This window comes from Furipterus horrens, unplaced genomic scaffold, assembly GCF_987537825.1.
Source record: "Furipterus horrens unplaced genomic scaffold, mFurHor1.1.pri manual_scaffold_4, whole genome shotgun sequence".
Taxonomy (NCBI): Eukaryota; Metazoa; Chordata; class Mammalia; order Chiroptera; family Furipteridae; genus Furipterus; species Furipterus horrens.
Genome location: NW_028327174.1, coordinates 61725729 through 61746188, shown reverse-complemented (window position 1 = coordinate 61746188; position 20460 = coordinate 61725729). Strand labels below are relative to the sequence as shown.

General features: G+C 38.3%; 1 protein-coding gene and 1 pseudogene across 1 annotated transcript in view; one reads left to right on the top strand and one right to left on the bottom strand.

Annotated features, from left to right (window-relative positions):
• SRGAP1 (SLIT-ROBO Rho GTPase activating protein 1) overlaps positions 1-20460 on the bottom strand; it is a 276096-nt gene that overhangs the window by 216458 nt on the left and 39178 nt on the right. The gene's annotated exons all lie outside the window — the stretch shown is intronic.
• LOC150012072 (large ribosomal subunit protein eL15 pseudogene) lies at positions 321-936 on the top strand (annotated as a pseudogene).

Below are 20460 nucleotides of genomic sequence, written 5' to 3'. Positions count from 1 at the left end.
GCATAACTGAATCTTTAAAAAGGGACAGGTACTGGTGTGAAAAACAGTTTTTTGAGAACTACAGTTTAATTGTTCTGCATGCCCAATTCATTTGTGTGGGCACAAAAATTCAGTTCCCAGAAGGATGAACATTGCCCTGAGGGGCTGACTGCCTCACACAAGAGGCAGGAAGAAGGAAAATGACAAGTACTTCTCAGACTATCCAGGGTGAAGGACCAGTCTTTTAAAGATTAAAATCTTCCACAGACTAGGAGCCCAAAAGGGATTGTGGGAGAAAGGCTCTTCCTTTTCGTCTGGCCGCAGCCACCAGGTAAGCCAAGATGGGCGCTTACAAGCACATCTAGGAACTGTGGGGGAAGAAGCAGTCCGATGGGATGCGCTTCCTTCACAGGATGCGCTGCTGGCAGTGCCACCAGGTCCTTCTGCTCCCCGTGGCCCCTCACTCCATTGGGGCCGATAAAGCTCGCAGGCTGGGATACAAGACCAAGCAAGGGTACGTCATATACCAGATTCATGTGCGCCTGTGGTGGCCGCAAACGCCCTGTTGCTAAGGGTGCTACCTACGGCAAGCCTGTCCATCATGCTGTTAACGAGCTAAAAGGCTGCCCGAAGCTTCAGTCTGTTGCCGAGGAGAGAGCTGGGTGTCACTGTGGGGTTCTGAGAGTCCTGAATTCCTATGGGGTTGGTGACGATTCCAAGTACAAATTCTTTGAGATTATCCTCACTGATCCATTCCATAAGGCTATCAGAAGGAATCCTGACACCCAGTGGATCACCAAACTAGTCCACAAGCACTGGGAGATGTGACGGCTGACATCTGTCGGCAGCAAGAGTCATGGCCTTGGGAAGGGCTGCAAGTTCTACCACGCTGTCGGTGGTTCTCGCCGTGCAGCTTGGAAAGGGCGCAATCGTCTCCAGCTCCACTGTTACCGCTAATATAAGGAATGTTTGCAAAATTCTTACCTAGTGAACAACTTAGGACGGTCAAAAATACATACATACATACATACATACATACATATATCCTTCATAGACTAATACTTTTGTCAAATAAATTTTAAAAACTAGAAAATGAAAATATAGAAATAAAAATTCTAAATGCTTACCTTCAATTTTTGTACTTATCTCACAGAGAACTAGCAGCATACACTGCAGTCTATGGACAAGTACTAGAATAATGTACAACAAGTGCTAAAATAAAAGTAGGTAAGCGGCTGTCACATAGGAGGAAGAGATTAATTTATGGGGACAGGAATAGAGTCAATCTAAGGAAAAGCTTTCTAGAAGATGTGACCCTTGAACTTTGTCTTAAAATAGTAGGATTTGCCAGAAAAAAATACAGTGAGGGGTAGGAAGAATAAAAGTAGAAAAGCAAGAATTTCTATGTTATTGAGTAATGAGGGAAAGGAAGAGGTCAGTTAGGGAGGCTCTTATAAGTGGAACATGCATCCCATTTGGTGAAATTTCATACAGAGGAATGAAAAAAGAAAGCAGCTGAGCCCCTTGCTGAGTATTTAAAATATTATTACAAAACAACAACTCCAGGGACAGTCACAAGTGAATTTAATCCCTCTGGGTGGGGCCCATTAAATACCACCTTATATTTATAAGAGTTCCTGTTTTTTAGAGCTGGAAGTGCAGGGCTCAGACTAACTCTAAAATGCTGGAGAAAAATTCCCATCATGCCAGACCTGGAGAGAGTGTTCAGCTGTGAAGGGATAAGGTTTATAGTCCTCCTTTAATTATTATTATTTTTTATGTTTCTGTCTTTCCTTGCATATGGGCACAGCAGTAAAGAGTGTGAGCTCTGGCTAGTGCTGACTTTTCTTGGCTCATGAACTTGGACAATTTACTTAACCCTTCCAGTTTCCTCAACTCTAAAAGGACAGTGACAGTTCCACCTCACAGGGTTTCCATAATGTGAGGATTAAGTGAACTAATATAAGTAAAGCACTCATAACAGTACCTGACAAACTATAGGTGATCAATAAGTGTTACTGAATTATTAATACCATTAAAAGTAAAAGGAACTGAAAATGAGTAGATAGATGGATAATATTCCTCTTCTCCTCCTACCCCGAGTCATTCATATAAGGATCCAAAAGTAGGACCAAGTAGGCTCCCTAATTCTAACCGTGTAATCATCCACTATTTCCCCAACATCATTGTAAACCTAAACATGTATTACAGGTGGAGAAAATAGAGCTAATTATAGGTCTCTGCGCTAAAATGACTGAGGAAAATCAATAGAGAAGAGCTTATTTTCTGTCCTGATCCTACCTTAGTTATTCCTAAAATTAGAAGCCTGTAGTTTTGGGTTATTGAAAGACACTTCCTCTGTGAGAGGAAACCGGAATGAGACAAGACTGTTTAGGCAGGGTCTATTTAAAACACTTCGCACCTCTTAGAAATGTAAAGTAATCAGGGTGATGCCTAAATATTTTAAAGTCTGAGATGGTTGTCCAGAGTTCACTGAGAGTCAGACAACAACTGGAGACTATAGAGAATAAGCAACGTGGTGCCACTTCACACAGAGGCTTAAACAAGGGGATGTAGTAATTTGGGGTCAGGAATGTAAGAGTTTATCTTAATTTAGCAGCTGTGGAGCCTGCAGCAGGCAAATCTATTGAAGTCTTTTCAGAAAGATCAGCTTAGGGCACAGGCATCTAGACAAAACACGACCACTACATGGATGGGCACAGAGGCTCCCCAATATCAGCACAAATTCCAGAGATCGAACCGAGGCTGCCTTAGATGTTGCTGGCGCATCTAGGAAGCTAAGGACACTTTACAAAGGCATTCAATAGGCATTTAGTGTCTTAGATAAAATTATTAAGCTTTTTTTTTCTTATACTTTAAATTTATTGTCAAGTGCTTTGATTCTGAGACCTACTCCTCTCTCCTCTGTTCTCCAGACACTTCTACATCTTCACCCTGTAGTTGTCAGGACAAATGTTAGATCTCTTCAACCCCTGAGGAGGCCCTTTAAGACCAGGATGGGCTAACCCCTCCACTGCTCCTACTGGCCACAAGACTGATGGACAGGAAATTAATATAAGCAAAAAACTACACTGGTTTTACCATTACTTGCAGAGAGAATATAAAAGAACAAGAGAAAATATTATTATGGTATTCATAACCATGACCAACAGGCTCTCCATTCCATACTTGGCTTCATCATATTTTTAGCCTCTTAATTCTGCTTTGCTACTATGTCTTACAGATATTACTAAAATATTTCTGTAAGCTTCCATGTATTTTTTTTTCTTAATAACAATGTACCATGACTTCAATGTGTTTCAAAGTACCCCCAAATTACTCTACCTGTAGAGAGAGGACTATAGACAAGCATGTTAAGGCTTGCAAGTTCAAAATGGGGCAGGAGAAGATGGGAAAGGACACCGTGCTCTACGCTGCATGCTAAGTTTAACAGTAAAATACAGTTAGAAGGACAGTCAACCGAAGAAAATGAAAAAGTAGTTTATATTCCAGTAACCTTAAGGTAGAAATGAAGCCAGAACAGAAGGCATAGATATATTTAGTTAAAATAATTGGGCTGCCAAAGATTGAGGAAAACAATTTCCTGCTAATAATATGACAATATAAAATACCTGCTTAGTACTCATCTTGCTGAAATTACAAGTCTCAAGTCTTCAAGCTGGATTTTGTTTTTTGTTTTTTAAAAATCCTCACCTGGGGATGTATACGTTATTGATTTTTCGTGGGGGCCGGGGGGAGGGGCATGGGGTGGGGGCGGAGAGAAACATCAATCGGTTGCCTCCCATACATGTCCTGACTGGGGATCGAACTCACAATCTTTTGGTTTATGGACAACACTCCAACCAATGGAGCCATCCAGCCAGGGCTTCAAACTGGATTTTGAACTTAATGTACTTCATGTCATTCAATCATCCAATCAAGCACTTATAAAACATCTATTGATTATTAGTATTGCATTTGACTTTCTAGAATAAATAAGATAAATGGAACATGCAAACCCTTTCCCACAGAAATTTACACTCTAATGGTTAATTTTGTGTCAACTCAGATAGCCTATAGTACCCCAGGAATTTAATCAAACACTAATCTAAGTGTTGCTGTAAAAGTCTTCCATAGATGCGGTTAATATCTACAATCAGTTGGCTTTAAGTAAAGGAGATTACCCTCCATAATGTAAATGGACCTCAGTCACTTAGGCCTTATAGGTGCAAAAACTAAGGTTTCCCAGAGAGAAAGAATTCTGCTCAAGACTGCAGCACCAGTTCCTTCCAAAGTTCCTAGCCTTCGGCCTGCCCTACAGACTTTGAACTTCCCAAAATATATCCTACTGGTTCTGTTTCTCTAGAGAACCTTGACAGATGATATTCACTATTACACGCAAATAGTAAATGGAAAGAACAAAGGCCATGTCCAAGAGCGCACAAACACTCAGATAATTCTAGTATAGTAGTATGATTTCTGTAGTGGAGCCAAGTACAAAAGACAGTAGGAACATAGGGGTGCCTATATTTGACTGGAGCAGTCACGGAGAGTCAAAAATCTCCTAGATTTTAAGGAGAATACATAGGAAATTTATTGTAGAAAAAGGAAAAAAATGCACACAATTGAAAAGAGATGTTAGAATGCAGAATATATCTGTTGAAGCATAAAGTAAAAAGACAGCATGAAGGAAAGTGGGTTGCAAACGGAAGGCTGTGTCTGCCTGTGAGAAAGCTGAAGATCCCAGAGGACAAGGCTCAAATCAACTTATGTCCTCATAAATTTCAGAGCAGTTTAATTAATTTTTGTTGATTTAATAAATATTTTATGAATATTTAATAAATATTTTATGATTTTATTTTTATTAGGTTGTTATTGTAAAGATAATGTATGATTAGTTAAAAAGCAGAATAATTTCAGAAATGTGGCAAGATACAAGATCAATATACAAAACTCAAATTTTATTTCTATCCATTTACAATTAACAATCTGAAAACAAAATTGAGACAATCCCATTCCCAACATTATGGAATAAAAAGAATAAACTAGGAAAAACTTAAACAAAACAAGTACGACACTTGGCACTATGAAACACTGTTGAAAGTTGTTAAAGAGAGCCACATTAGTGAGAAGGTATCTCATGTTCACAGATCCAAAGACTCAGTATTGTTAAGAAGGCAACAGTCTCCAAATTGATCTACAGATTCAAAGCAACCCTTATCAAAGACTCAGCTAGTTTGATATTTTGCAAAAATTGACAATCCTAAAATACATATGGAAATAGGAACAACACAGGATGGTAAAACAAACAGACAAACAAACAAAAACCCAACTTGACCAAAGTTGGAGGACTCACACTTCAAAACTTCCTACCGAGCTACGATAAGCAAGAGAGTAGTACTGGCATTAGGAGAAACATATACAGCAATGGAATAGAACTGAGAATCCAGATATAAACCCTCACATTTATGGCTAATTGAATTTCAACAGGATGACTAGAAAATGCAATGGGGAAAGAACAATCTTCAACAAATGTGCTGGACAACTGAATATGTACATTCAGAAGAATTTAGACTTCTTCACAACTTAAAGAAAAATTAATACAAAATAGTCACAGGTCTAAATAGAAGAGCTAAAACCATAAAACTCCTAAAAGAAGACATACAAATATATATTTACAAGCTTAAGCGATGCAGTAGTTTCTTAGATATGACACCAAAACCAGTGACAAAAGAAAAAATAGGTAAATTAGACTTCATGAAAATTAAAGACTTTTATGTCTCACAGAGCACCATCAAGAAAATGAAAAGACAACCCACAGAATCAGAGAAAATATTTGCAACTCATATATCTTACAAGGGATTTGTATTACAGAATACATAAATAAGTAACAATTCAACAATGAAGACAAATGGCTCAATTTAAAAATTGGCAAAGAATTTGAATAGAAGATATACAAACGGCCATTAAGCACATGAAAGATGCTTAACAAAATCATTATCCATCAGAGAGATACAAATCAAAACCAAAAAGACAGATAATAACAAGTGTTGGTGAGAATGTGAAGAAAATTAGCATCCTCATATAGTGCTGTTGGGAACAAAAAATGGTGCAGTCACTTTGGAAAACAATCTGGCAGTTTCTGAGAATGCTAAACATAGATTAATCACATGACTCAACAATCTACTCCTAGATATATTCTCAAGGGAACTGAAAATATATGTCCATACAAAATTATACACAAATGTTCACGGTAGTGTCATTTATAATAGTTTTCCCAAAAATAAAAAATAAAAAAAGCCTCAACATCTACCAACTGATGAATGTATAAACAAAAGCAGTATAGCCATACAATGGAATATTATAAAAAGCAATGATGCACTGATACATGCTACAGCACAGATGAACCTAGAAAAGATATGCTTAGTGAACGAAGCCAGTCACAAGAGATTACATACTGTATGATTCTCTTTATGTGAAGTGTCCAGAATAGACCAATCTATAGACACAGAAAGTAGAATACTGATTGCTTGGGGCGGGAGCAGGGTGCAGCAGAGAGGAGGGCAGTAATGGGGTGACTGATAATGAATAGGTAAGAAGTTTCTTTTGAGGGTGTGGAAAATGTTCTAACCATAGATTGTGGTGACACTGTGAATATACTATAAACCACTGAACCACTTTAAATGTGTGAATTTTATGGTATGTGAAATATATCTCAATAAAGCTGTAAAAAGAGGGGGGCAGAAAGCAGTTAAGATAATCAAGGTGGATTAATAGAGAACCTTTTAAACACAGTGAAGATGTGTTAAAGGTAAGGTCATACTAGAAAAGGAGAGAAAAGAAAGAAAGGAAGAAGAAAAGGAAAAGTGTGAGAGATTGATGCAAAGTAAGTCTCCCGTGGCTCCTCTCCATGCTCAGCACCGCAAGGATAAACAGATAGCCCAGTCTCCCAGGAATTTGATTTGCGCAGTCACCGAAGGCATTCGGAGTTGAATTATTTAAATGTCAGCATCCCAGAGACACTGTCCTTGAATTCTTATAACTTTGCTCCCCAGAGCTACCCTGGATCCTGGTTGTTCAACTTTCCTTCAATTCTGTCTTCCATTATTATAATTCCAATAAAGTCCCCCAAAGCTTAAGTTATCCCAAGTCAATTTGTTGGGAGGAGATCGATTTTTTTAAAAGCTATTCAGGGAAGGTTGGAGGATAGGTATAAAATATGAGGCAAAGTGTAATATATAAATTAATTTCCTGATGAACTGATACATAATAAAGATTCCTTTAGGGATCCACTTAATGATACTGATAGATTACTGCAATAACCTGTTTTTCTAGCTTTATTAGGCAGAAACCAAGACACAGTGTTCATTATGTATTTAAGCAAACCACATAGGGAGATAAAAATATAGTTCTATGTAACACTTCAAATGTGTGTGTGGGGGTAAATTCTGTCACTAGAATCTTGCTCATAAATCTTACATACTTAAACAGTGTTTCTTAAATTTTAATAATGAATGGACCCTCTTAATATTGTACTAAGGAATCCTGGAAAATAATTCTAAAAACCTCAAATTGAGAAATCCTGTGTCATAATTTGATGGTTATTGGTACCAATCTGATTGTAAACACAAAAGTATATGTGACTGGAGACGATCCAATGCCCATAACAGGACAACTGGATAAACAAAATGTAAAGTCTATGCAATGCAGTACTACTCAGCAATGAAAATAACTACTGACCCATACTACGATGTTTGATGAACCTCAAAAATGTTAAGTAAAAGAAGCCAGTTGCAAAATAACCCGTATTGTTTGATTTCGCATACATAAAATGTCTAAAAAAGGCAAATTCATAGAGATAGCAGATTAGTGGTTGCCTAGGGTTAGAGGTGGGATCATGGATTACCTACACAAAAATATAGGGGAACAACTTATATTTGGGGTGATAGAAATGTTCCAAACCTTGACTGCAGTGACAGCCACACAACTCTATAAATTTACAGAAGTCATAGAAACATACACTTATAATGGGTGAATTTTATGGTAATTCCAAATAAAGTTGTTTTTTAAAAAGTAAATGTGAGGAAACAATCTATCAGGGAGTCATCAACATATAATCCAAAATATGCGATTTTAAGATCACAGAGGAAACTTTTAAAGTATTCAAATTAAAATTTCCATAGAATTTTTGGGCCTCGGAGAATGTTCTCACAAATCCCTATAAGGTTATTAAAAAAAAATTACCCCGGTGGTATAAGATAGTCTTAGCAAAGTTTTCTGGGGACCTAAATATTTTTATCACTTTCCCATGTACACAAAAAGACAAAACAAACAAAAAACCAGAGATGTCACATACTTTAGCTGACAGTCTTTTAGAATGCCTTATACAAAGTCCTATGCCTTTCTGTTAGTTTAATTTAACCTTGTTTGCATTTATTATTATTTTAAGTGTAAAATACATGTTTTTTAAAGTAACATAGTTCTATTACCTTTGTACAAACTTTTTTTTTTAACCTATCAGCTCCTCTCCCTCTTCTAGTATAAACTCTAGATCCCTCTCTAGGCTATAATATTAACCCTTTGCCTGTTACAAATAGTAAAACTAGTTTTCCCAATTTGTCGTTTGCCTCTTTTTACTTTGTCTTGTTTTGTTTTTTTTCTGTCTGCATGTAGAAGTTATCAGTTTTGACACAATTGGATCTGTCAGTCTTCCCAATTTTTTGCCTATAGTTTCAGGGCTGCAAGGTATCATTCCTCCATGTACCTGGGTGATTCTAATCCTTTAAAACACAATGCACTAAGCACACTATGTTGATGACTCAGGATCATCTCCATAAACACTAAGTATTACATGTAGCTATACTATAGTTCCGACATAGCAAAAGGGCTTACTGAGGTATGTGGGAGTGTCTGTCCCAGGCTGCATGTGGCTTAAGTCCTTCCTGTGTTGTCATCCTGTCTGCTGTTACTTCTCACTTCCGTCTGTGGGCCTGCTTATACAGCAAGCACCCTTTCCCCCTTTCCCATATACTCACTCCATTGTTCCATGAACTAGTATGCAGACTTACTGCACTTGGTAGTTTAGAGCTGTGTATAAATTGAAGCTGGTCTTCGAGGTTTTGAGTAGAGCTTTTAGAACCCCTCATATGAAAACTGCATGAGCTTTGGTGTATCTACTTGGCTTTTTCAAATGATGCTGGTTCTTTACCAAGACAGTTAGACCACCTACTATTCCTGAGCTAGGACTTCTCTTTGCTCAGCTCTCATCAACTAATAAGAATAACAGCAGTTATCAAATAATCAGGGCATATACAGCTACTACCCTTTCTTGTGCCCAGATGTTGATAAATGATTATAACACTTTGTTTTGTAATTGACCATAGCATGCTTTAGAATTGTTTTTTAAATTTAGATACTAGTTTCAGATGTAAAACAATGATTTGGTATTTGTATATGTTGCAAAAAGATCACCACAGTAAGTCTACTTAAATCTATCTCTACAGTTACAAATTTTTCTCTTATGATGAGAACTTTTAAGAACTAGTCCCTTAGCAACTTTGAAATGTATGATACAATATCAAAATTTTTTGACAACCACTTAGTAAGACACTAATAATATCACTTAAGGTAAAACCCAGAACCAGGGGCAAAAACAGGGATCCTCAGATCCTGAAGCAGAGTATGACTGTATGTATAACTCTATTACTTTATCAAAAATAAATATTTTCAACTTTCAGTCAAGATGGCGGCATGGGCAGACACAATTCACCTCTTCGTGCAACCACAAGAAGAATTACAACTAACCTCAAAACGAAACAAACAAACAAAAAAAACCCCAGAACTGCCAGGAAATTTAACTGTACGGAAGTCCAACAACCAAGGATTTAAAGAAGTCACATTCATCCAGACAGGTAGGAGGGGCGGAGACCAGGAGTCAGGGCTGAGAGGGTATGGTGTGGCATGGAGAGGTGGCAGCAGTGGTGGCAGAACTGGCGGTCCCACATTCAGGTGTAGTGGATAAAAACTGGGAGGGATATCTAGGGAGCAAGTGATCCTAGCCCCATGCCAGACTGCAAAGCCCAGAATTCCAGAGCTGGGAAGATACAGCCTTATAACTTTTGGCTGTAGAAACCAGTGGGGGTTGGGGCTGTGGAAGAAACTGATGGTTTCACAAGAGAGTCTGTTTAAAGGACCTGCATGAACTTAGAATGTACACACACCCATCCAAGCTGGGAATCACTACCAGAGAAACAGCTGGAAGGGCACCAGTTGCATAGGGGAAATAGGTGAAATGACTGGAAGTGGGGTGAGTGCTGGGTAAACCTCCAGAAGCCGAGTAGCAGCATTGTTCCCACTCCAACCCCTTCTCCCCCTTCTCTCCCCACACAGCCACAAAGCATTGATGCGGATGCGCCACTCTGGTGAACACCTACAGCTCGGCCTCATACAACTTAACTGGTGCACTAATACAGGCAGTCAAAACAGCTCTACCTAATACACAGAAACAGACACAGGGAGGCTGCCAAATTGAGGAGACAAAGAAATATGGCCCAGATGAAAGAACAGAACAAAACCCCAGAAAAAGATTGGCACCTGTCAGATGCAGAGTTCAAAATAATGGTGAGCAGGATGCTCAGAGAAATGACTGAGTATGGCAAAAATATAAGTGAAGAAATGAAGGCTACATTAATTGAAGTAATGCAAAATTCACAGGGAACCAACAGTGAAGGGAAGGAAGCTGGGATTCAAATCAATAAATTGAAACATAGGGAAGAAATAAACATTCAACCAGAACAGAAAGATGAAACAAGAATTCAAAAAAACAAGAAAAGTATAAGACGACTCTGGGACATCTCCAAAAATGCTAACATTCGAATCATAGGGATGTCAGAAAGAGAAGAAGAAGTGCAAGAAACTGGAAACTTATGTGAAAAAATAATGAAAGAAACCTTCCTTAATTTAGTGAAGGAAATAGACATCCAAGTCCAAGAAGCACGGAGAATCCCAAACAAGTTGGACTCAAAAAGGACCACACCAAGACACATCATAATTAAAATGCCAAAGATTAAAGATAGAATATTAAAAGCAGCAAGAGAAAAGAGACAGTTACTTACAAAGGAGTTACCATAAGACTATTGCTGACTTCTCAAAAGAAACTTTGCAGGCAAGAAGGGGCTGGCAAGAAGTATTCAATGTGATAAAAAGCAAGGACCAAGAACCATACAGCTTTGAAAGGGCAGAGAGGACCATGAAGTTTTGAAAGGGTGTGTTACCATGCAGTCTGAAAGAAGGAAAGTGAGGCCATGTAGCCTGGGCTAGTAACAAAGCCGGCCTGTGGCTGCTGCTTATTTAATTGTGCCAACTTCAGTGGACTCCAAAGCCTGGACTTTTGAACTTTTGGAACTAGGGACAGGCAGAAAGGACTCTATTAAAAATTGGACTTCACCATGACCCAGTGCAATGCGACACATGTTTCCCTGGACTGTTATATGGAGGCTGATGACATCGTACCCCAGATCCTGAAGGAGACAGCTGACAGATAAGGGATGGGGAACATCTGGGCATGTTTTTGGCTTATAGCCTTTTGGGGAGCAAGGGAAGTGCTGGGTCGTATGGGAGAACAGGGCTCTGAGCAGGAATGCTCATAGCCCACCCCAGGTTGGAGTACTGTATTGTAAATAAAGACCTGTTTTCCTCAATAAATAAATTAATTAATTTAAAAAAGTGAGGACCTACAACCAAGATTACTCTACCCAGCAAAGCTATCATTTAGAATCGAAGGGCAGATAAAGTGCTTCCCAGACAAGGTAAAGCTAAATGAGTTCATCATCACCAAGCCCTTATTATATGAAATGTTAAAGAGACTTATTTAAGAAAAAGAAGATCAAAACTATGAACATTAAAATGACAACAAACTCACAACTATCAACAACTGAATCCTAAAAACAAAAACAAACTAAGCAAACAAGTAGAACAGGAACAGAATCATAGGTATGGAAATCATTTGGAGGGTTATCAGCTGGGAGGGGGAAGAAGGAGAAATGGGGGAAAAGGTGCAGGGATCAAGAAGCATAATTGGTAGGAACAAAATAGACAGGGGAATGTTAAGAATAATATAGGAAAGGGAGAAGCCAAAAAACTTACATGCACAACTCATGAACGTGAACTAAAGTGGGGGAGGGAGATTGCTGGAGGGAAGAGGGTTCTGGGTGGAGGGGGTCAAAAGGGGAAAAATTGGGACAACTGTAATAGCATAATCAATAAAGTACACTTAAAATTTTTTAAAAGAATACATATTTTTAAAAGCTTACCAGAGTATATTAGCCAAATGATCAGGGAAGTGCCATGAACTTCCTGCCTAACCTGGGTTGGGGCAAACAAAACCTACTTTTCAATCTTTCTGCTTTCTATCCTCAACACATGGCTTCTGGCTCATGGTCTCTAAGACACTGCCTCTGTGCCTGCTATCACATCCACATCCCAACTAATAGAAAGGGGTAAGAGAGGAGAGCACAAGCCTTCTAAGGAGACAGCATGTAAGTTCCCATATCATTTCTTCACATCACAATGGTCAGAACTCAAGGGAACACGTGAAATAGTCTTTAGAAGGTGTGTGTCCAGCTAAAACATGGCAAGTAGCATTGCTAAAGAAGAAAGGAGCATTGGTGTCGGTGAGCAAAAGAACTGTGGCAATTTTAGCCACAAATGAATAATACAAAATTCAGGGTAGGAGTTATCATCAGTGGGTGGGAAGAGAATGCATTCCAGGGGCTTTAGGAATTTTAATAACATTCATTTCTTAAGCCAGATAATTACAACATGGGGTTTAATTTTTCACTGGTCTTCCTTTAAACGTGCGTATATAACAATATTCATTATGTATATTTCATAATTAGAAAAAATAGTTGTTGTAGCTAGCTATTGGTGCATGGAATTTGTTCTACTATTCTCTCTACTTCTCAGTACATGTGATAAATTCTAGAATAAAATGGTTACATACACATACTTTATATACATTTACCTACTTTCATTTGAATGCGCTCCCATACTCACAATATTTTTTTTTCATTAAAGTAATACTGGTTAATAACATCATATAAGTTGCAGGTGCACTATAATTCAATATCTATATACATTATAGCATGCCTACCATCAAAAATCTAGTTTCCATCCATCACTATATAATTGGCCCCCTTCCCTAGTTTGCCCTCCCCCACCCTCTTCCGCTCTGGTAACCAACAAATCTGCATGTGTATCTATGAGTCTGTTTTTATTTTTATTTTTGTTTGTTTTTGTTCATTTGTTTCTTTTCTGTTTTATATTCTACATTAGTAAAATCATATGGTTTTTGTGCTTTTCCATCTGACTTATTTTACTTAGCATAATACCCTCACAGTCCATCCATGTTGTTGCAAATGGCAATATTTCACCTATTTTTTAAAATTAATTAATTTGTTTATTTATTTTATTTTTAGAGAGAGGGGAAAGGAGAAAGAGGGAGAGAAACATCACTGTGTGGTTGCCTCTCACTCGCGCCCCCAACTGGGGACCTGACGTGCAACCTAGTCATGTGCCCTGACTGGAAATCGAACCAGCGACACTTGGCTCTCAGGCCAATGCTCAATCCACTGAGCCACAGCAGCCAGGGCTTATTTCATCTATTTTTATGGTTCAGTAATATCCTATCAAGTAATACTTATTAAAAACCTACTTTGTAAAAAGTACTGTCCTAAACGTTGTGCTATATACATAAATACACTATGCATGAGAGAAATACAGGTCTATGTTATCCTTAAAATGTTTATAATCTAATTGTGAGCTCAAGACTAAAATAATACTTTATATGATGGATTGACCAAATGAGAAATACAGACGAAATTCAGAGAAAGGAGAGATAAGTTTGGTGAAGAATGAGGTCACCATGAACATTGGAAATAAGTGAATGTGACAAAAATACTAAAAGTGATTAACAAAAATAATAATAAACACGCAAACTGATTTTATGCAGTTAGATTAGTGCAGGCCTCTTCATCTGGCTATGATTTTTTTCAAAGTTTAGAAACAAGTTAAACATAATTTAAGGGAATAGAAAATAAACTACTGTTCCACTTTCACAGGTTAAAATCAACTCTGTTACTTTATAACCAAATCTGGCCCTTCATTTGAGGAGAGACTTTTGAGCAGGTGCATTCAGTCCCTCTGAAGAGGCAGTAGAGATGGTTATAGGTATCTGCCATTAGCCTGCCCAGGTTTGGATCTCCAGTCCACCATTTGCATATATAACTGCAATGACTATTTTTATTACATATATCAAGACTCTTCCAACCAATTTGAAGCAAAAGAATCAAGTGGTGAGGCTCCTTTAGCATTCCTTTTGCCAAAAGGTATGCCTGAATTTAAACTTGTTTTTCTCTTTTTTAAATAAAGTAAATTTAAAACTATATCTAACAATGGTAAATATGAATATTACAAAAAGCTTAACAAAAATAATATCAACATACATTTGTGAATTCATAACTGTTGCTTTGAATCTTATTTAAAATGATTCTGATTGAATGATAAGTTTTGGTGTCTACTTCAGTTGTATAATAATTATGTAATATAAACATTTTAAATGTTTTAGCAACACATCCAGTTTAAAACTCAGCATGACATAAATTTTAATTTGAGGAAATGTCCCATATTGCAACAGTGACTAGAGTGCCCAATGAAATGTCTACATTAGCTGGCAGAATTACATTTTAAAATCATAAGAAAAAAATTCATGAAATGTTCAAAAAAATGTTCCCATTCAAGATCACACTATGTTTAGAATGAATCCAGAATGCATAATCTTCTCTTTTTATTGTTTATTCTATTACAGTTGTCCCAATTTTTTCCCTTTTGCCCCCCTCCACTCAGCCAATCTCCACTGCATTGTCCATGGGTCATTTATAAATGTTCTTTGACTAGTTCCTTCCCCTTATTTCCACCATTATCCCCTTCCCCCAACCCCTGTCAGGCTGTTCCATGTTTCTTTCTTTTCTTTTTAAGATTTTATTTATTTATTTTTAGAAAGAGGGGAAGGAGGGAGAAAGAGAGGGAGAGAAACATGAATGTGTGGTTTCCTCTCATGCACCCCTGACTGTAGACCTGACTTACAATCCAGGCATGTGCCCTGACTGGGAATCGAACCTGAGACCCTTTGGTTCGCAGGCTGGTACTCAATCCACTTAGTTACACCAGCCAGGGCTGTTCCATGTTTCTATGTCTCTGGTTTTATTTTGCTTGTTGGCTTATTCTGTTCATTAGATTCCAGTTATGGAAAGAAACTGAGGAAGATACAAATAAATGGAAGCATATACTGTGTTCATGGATTGGAAGAACTAACATCATTAAAATGTCCATATTACCAAAAGCAACCTACAGATTCAACACAATTCCTATTAAAATACCAATGGCATATTTCACAGATTAAGAACAAATATTTCAAAAATTTATATGGAACCAAAAAAGATTCCACATAGCCTCAGAGAAAGAACAATGTTGGAGAGATCACAATACCTGATATCAAACTATATTACAAGGCCACTGTAATCAAAACAGTCTGGTACTGGCATAAGAAGAGACAGATCAATGGAACAACAGAGAGCCCAGAAATAAACCCATAGCTCTATGGTCAATTAATATTTGACAAAGAGGCCACAAGCATATAATGGAGTAAAAATAGCCTCTTCAATAAATGGTGCTGGGAGAACTGGATTGGTACATGCAAAAAAATGCACTAGACCACCAACTTACACCATACGCCAGAATAAACTCAAAATGGATAAAAGACTTAAATAAAGACCTGATACCATAAAAGTCCTAAAGGAAAAAATAGGCAGTAAAATTTTAGCTATCTCATACAGCACTATTTTTGCTGATATATTTCCTAGGGCAAGGGAAATGAAGGAAAAAAAAAGGGGGGGGACTACAGCAAGTTAAAAAGCTTCTGCACGGGCAAAGAAACAAGCTCAAAATGAAAAGGGAACTGACTGTATGGAGAAGATAGCTGCCAATGATATATTGGACAAAGGTTTGATCTCCAAAATATATAAAGAACTCATATGACTCAACACCAGGAAAACAAACAATCCAATTAAAAAATGGGGGAAGGACCTGAACAGACACTTCTCCAAGGAGGACAGATGGCCCATAGACATATGAAAAGATGCTCAACGTCACTAGCCATCAGAGAGATGCAAATTAAAACCACAATGTGATATCACAATGCATAATCTTCTTATACATTAGAAGTGGCATGTATTGAGCTGATTAGATTAGATTAGATTACATTCGATTCCTTAACTGCAAAAATCAAGGTCTTAACAGCTCCACATTTCTGAATGAATTAAAAGACTTCCAATAAGTTTCTTTTCCAGCACAGGAAATCCTGTTGGAGTACCCCCTGCAAGTGTGCGCCATGCTCACAGCTTTTCACGTTACAACCCTAGCTGTATTCCACAGGAAGTTCTTCCTTTATTCTCTCAGTAGTTCGTAGGATAAACTTTGGCTGGCTCAGCATATACCGAGCTTGGCTTTCTTATCACAGTGAAGCAGCTGTGCTGAGGATGAGACACAACCATCTCTCATTCCCAGACCTTTCTTTTTCTCCGTGTTTGAAATACATTCAGTTTCAGGTGAAGAGGCCTTCTGTGCCCTATTGTTCTCTGATTTCTATATTAATATCTATAAATATCTTTGAAAAATCTCAAGGGAACCAGGTGGAGATTGATGGGGGGGCAGCGGGCAGTGGAGAGCAATGGGGGAAAAATTGGGACAACTGCAATAGAACAATAATAAAAAAAGAAATAAAAAAAAGATTCAAAATAAAACCTGATACATTTAATTAATAAAGGCATGCCTTACAAATGTTTCCCTAAAAAAAATGTTTTTAAGGAATAAAAATTAAAAAAGAAAAGATTAACATGGAAAAAAATATCAAGGGGAAAAAATCTATTTCCCTCCCTCGAATCCAGATACTAAATGAAATGAAATCCCCAGAAAGGTTTGTATGAGTTAACTGTGTTCCCAAATTGAATTTGAGGCTCAGAATTTTAAAAAAAGAACGTGAAAATGCAATTAAATGAAGTCTAATGCAGAAATGTTTTACTAAGTGGAGAAGCACCATCATATCAATAAGACTGTGGGAAATCATGCTATTTTAAGACATCTGAAAGCACAGGCAAGGTAAATTGGGGTTATTAGCAAAGGAATTCTTGAAAGCATGTTCAAGAGTTACTGCCTAAATTGAAGGCTTATTGAATTCCTTCTAATTTTTTTCACCTCCTCCCATAGACAGAGCATGGATTTCATTGATGAGAGTAACCATCCCTTTGTTCCAAATAACCACGCCATAAATCATACAGCAAGAGACCACAATTTGCATGTCCAAACATTATTCTCCTAAAGACTGCTCTAGTGCCCTTGGTTCTCATACTGTTATCCCTTCCTAAATTTGGCTGCACATATTATCTAATTCCTATAGACAATAAAAGGGCCCTGTAATAAACCTAACACAACGTAACCTCACAGGGTGATCTGATCATAAATTTCTAACTGGGCAAGTTATGGTGGGTAGTCAGCCACTGGCCTGTAAAAGATTTATCTTCACCTTAAGAAAGCCCTGTCAATGGTTTCTGTGCATCTAGGTTAACACACCTTTGAAATGCCTCTTTTCAGACCCCTCCTTCGAAAGGGTGACCACTCTAAAGAGAGCACAGACTCTTGTTAACTATCCTGTAATCCAGTCCCTGCCTTGCTTGCTCCCATTCTCATGTAGTCTTCCCTTGTTTTAAATACAGAAAAATCCCTCCCTAATTTCAAATGCATGAAAGGAAGGGAAACTGTCAGCCTCAGAAGCATTTGAGGTCTTGCTTCCTTCCCAGCAATTGTCATCAGTTTTGGCTCAAATAAACTCATAAAAAATTCTTCACAGGTTTGGATGTTTCTTACCTTGACAGACACAGTCTATCCAGTATGTGTAGAGTTTGAAATAAAACTTGAGACAATACTGGAAATTTGGAAATTTCATATAACCATCTCTATTTACTAATTATTTACTTCAGAGTAGTAACTAGCTGAAGCTTAGCAGTGGATTTAGACCACCTGGATGGGGTCCATACACCTCTGGCTGGTACAATCCTTTCCTTTCTCTATAGTCTCCCATGCAGTAGGTTTTATGCATGCGCATTACTTGCCTGTTTCTCTTAGGCATTTATATGCCTTTGAGACTCTGCAGAGGCCAGGGGAACACAGAAAAAGAACCAAAAGCCTGTTGTCCTGAATTGATCAATTATAGGTATAGTGAGAAATCCCATCTCCTGTAAATCACAGAACTTTCAATGTCACATCTCTCCTTGAGCACTAAATATCTGTACTTAGATGGACTTTGTACTCTTTCCAGATAATTCAACTCTGCTGTGTGTTTTCTACACTAAATTTGCAATGTCATCATCTATTATTTACAACAATTTATTGAGCACTTACTTGTCAGGGTAGCCCTGCTCTGAGAAATCGCCCAGAGACTGCTGTGGGAACAGATAACTGGTTTATTGAGGAACCAAAGGCAGGGGGAAGGGGGTTAAGGGGAAAGGCAATTCCCCGGACTGACTCAACGGCCGGTGGGAGCAAGGGAAACGGCGGCGAAGGGGGTGGGGGTAGCTCCTGGTTAAGTTCTGGGCACTAGACTAAGTTCATGGGTACTATATCATATAACCTTGACGGTAACTCTGACATATGAAGAGAAAACAGGTTAGAACTGCCAAGATCTCACAGCGAACATGTTTGGCAGAGCTGGCAGAGCAAGCTGTTTCAGAGCCCATGGTCTTAACCATTATACTATATACAGCTTATTAAACAAAAACAAAAACAAAAACCAAAAAACAACTAGACCCAAGGACGAAAAGACCTGAGGGAGAAGTTTGGCAGAAGGCAATGTCTTATCTTACCAAAGAATAAAGGCATTCATCAACCTACTGCTTCAGGGTCAGAGTTCACCCACAGAGCAGATGAATCTGAGACACCATGCATACCCTGAATTCCCCTTGAAGCAAGGAAAGAGGCAAAGACCTTCCAGTGCTAATGTTTTTCAACAGTAACCAACAACGCCAACTTCTACCTTTACATAAGCACTTTAGGTGTAACATGACATTGTAGGATATGTCACCTCATTTCCCCAAAGGAAAAACGGAGTTTTGTCTAGGTTAGAGGAACTGTTTGAGACCTTGCAGCTCATATGACAGGGTGAGCAGTGAATGTGGAGTTCAAATTCAGGTCTTTGGAGTCCAGGTCTAGATTCATAGTAAATAACTCTGGCATGGAAGGGATAGAACAGTGCTGGCCAATGCAATCTAAATGTGGTTGTATGATTGAGGAACTGAATTTTTAAGTATGCTTATTTTAAAATAATTTTATTTATATTTAAATGGTTATCTACCTAGAGATTGCATCAGGTCCCACAGGTGAGGGGTTCAGTCCTACAAGACTGCCCCATTGAGAAACCAGATTGCAAATTGCAAATCCAAGTTTCACCTGGGCTTCTGACTAACTGGATGTAAATAGGAGGGCCCCACGACCCCTATGATATTTAAATTGGTAGCGACTAGTGGATACTTGTGGCATTTGATTTATAATAAGAACATATTTTGGTCTTTGCCAGTAGTTCTTGGCATAGAACTTCTGAAACCCTTGGAATTCTTAAGTGATAAGAGCAATAAAGATGAAAGGAATGAATGTCTTTTGTTATTCAAAACAAGTCCCTTTCATCCACACCTGGGATCGTGTTCCTGAGGTGACTTTAGGGACTGGTTGTCAGGGAACCAATCAGATGATTAGAGGGTTGGTACTTTCAACCCCACCCCACACCTCCAGGGAGCAGAGATGGGTTGGAGGTTTAATTAATCACCAAAGGCCAATGATTTAATCAATTGTGCCTATGTAATGAAGCCTTTATACAAACTCAAAAGGAAAGGGTTAGAAGAGATTGCAAGTTGGAGAACACACAGAGGGGCAGGGAGGGTGGTGCACCTAAGGAGCCTGTGAGCTCCTCGCCCCTTTGCCCATACACTGCCCTCTCTGGTGTTCCTGAGCTATATCCCCTTGATAATAAACTGGTAATCTAGTCAGTAAACTGTTGTCCCGAGAGCTGTTCTGGCAAATGACTGAGCCTGAGGTAAGGGTTGTGGGAACTTCCAATTTATAAGCTGGTTGATTAGAAGCCCAGAAGACTCCCCAAGATATGCAACTGGCATCTGAAGTGAGGATGGACTTGGCAGACTGAGCCCTTAACCTGGGGCAAGTCACTTAGGCAACTTAATTGGCCTCTAAGTTTCGGTTTTCTCTTCCGTAGAATGAAGGGGTTGGCCCGTTGCTTCCTAGCCATTTTTTAGCTGTCAAATATGTCATGGGCACTCAATAAACCTTCTATTTAATAAGTGTAGCTGAGTGCAGCTTACAATG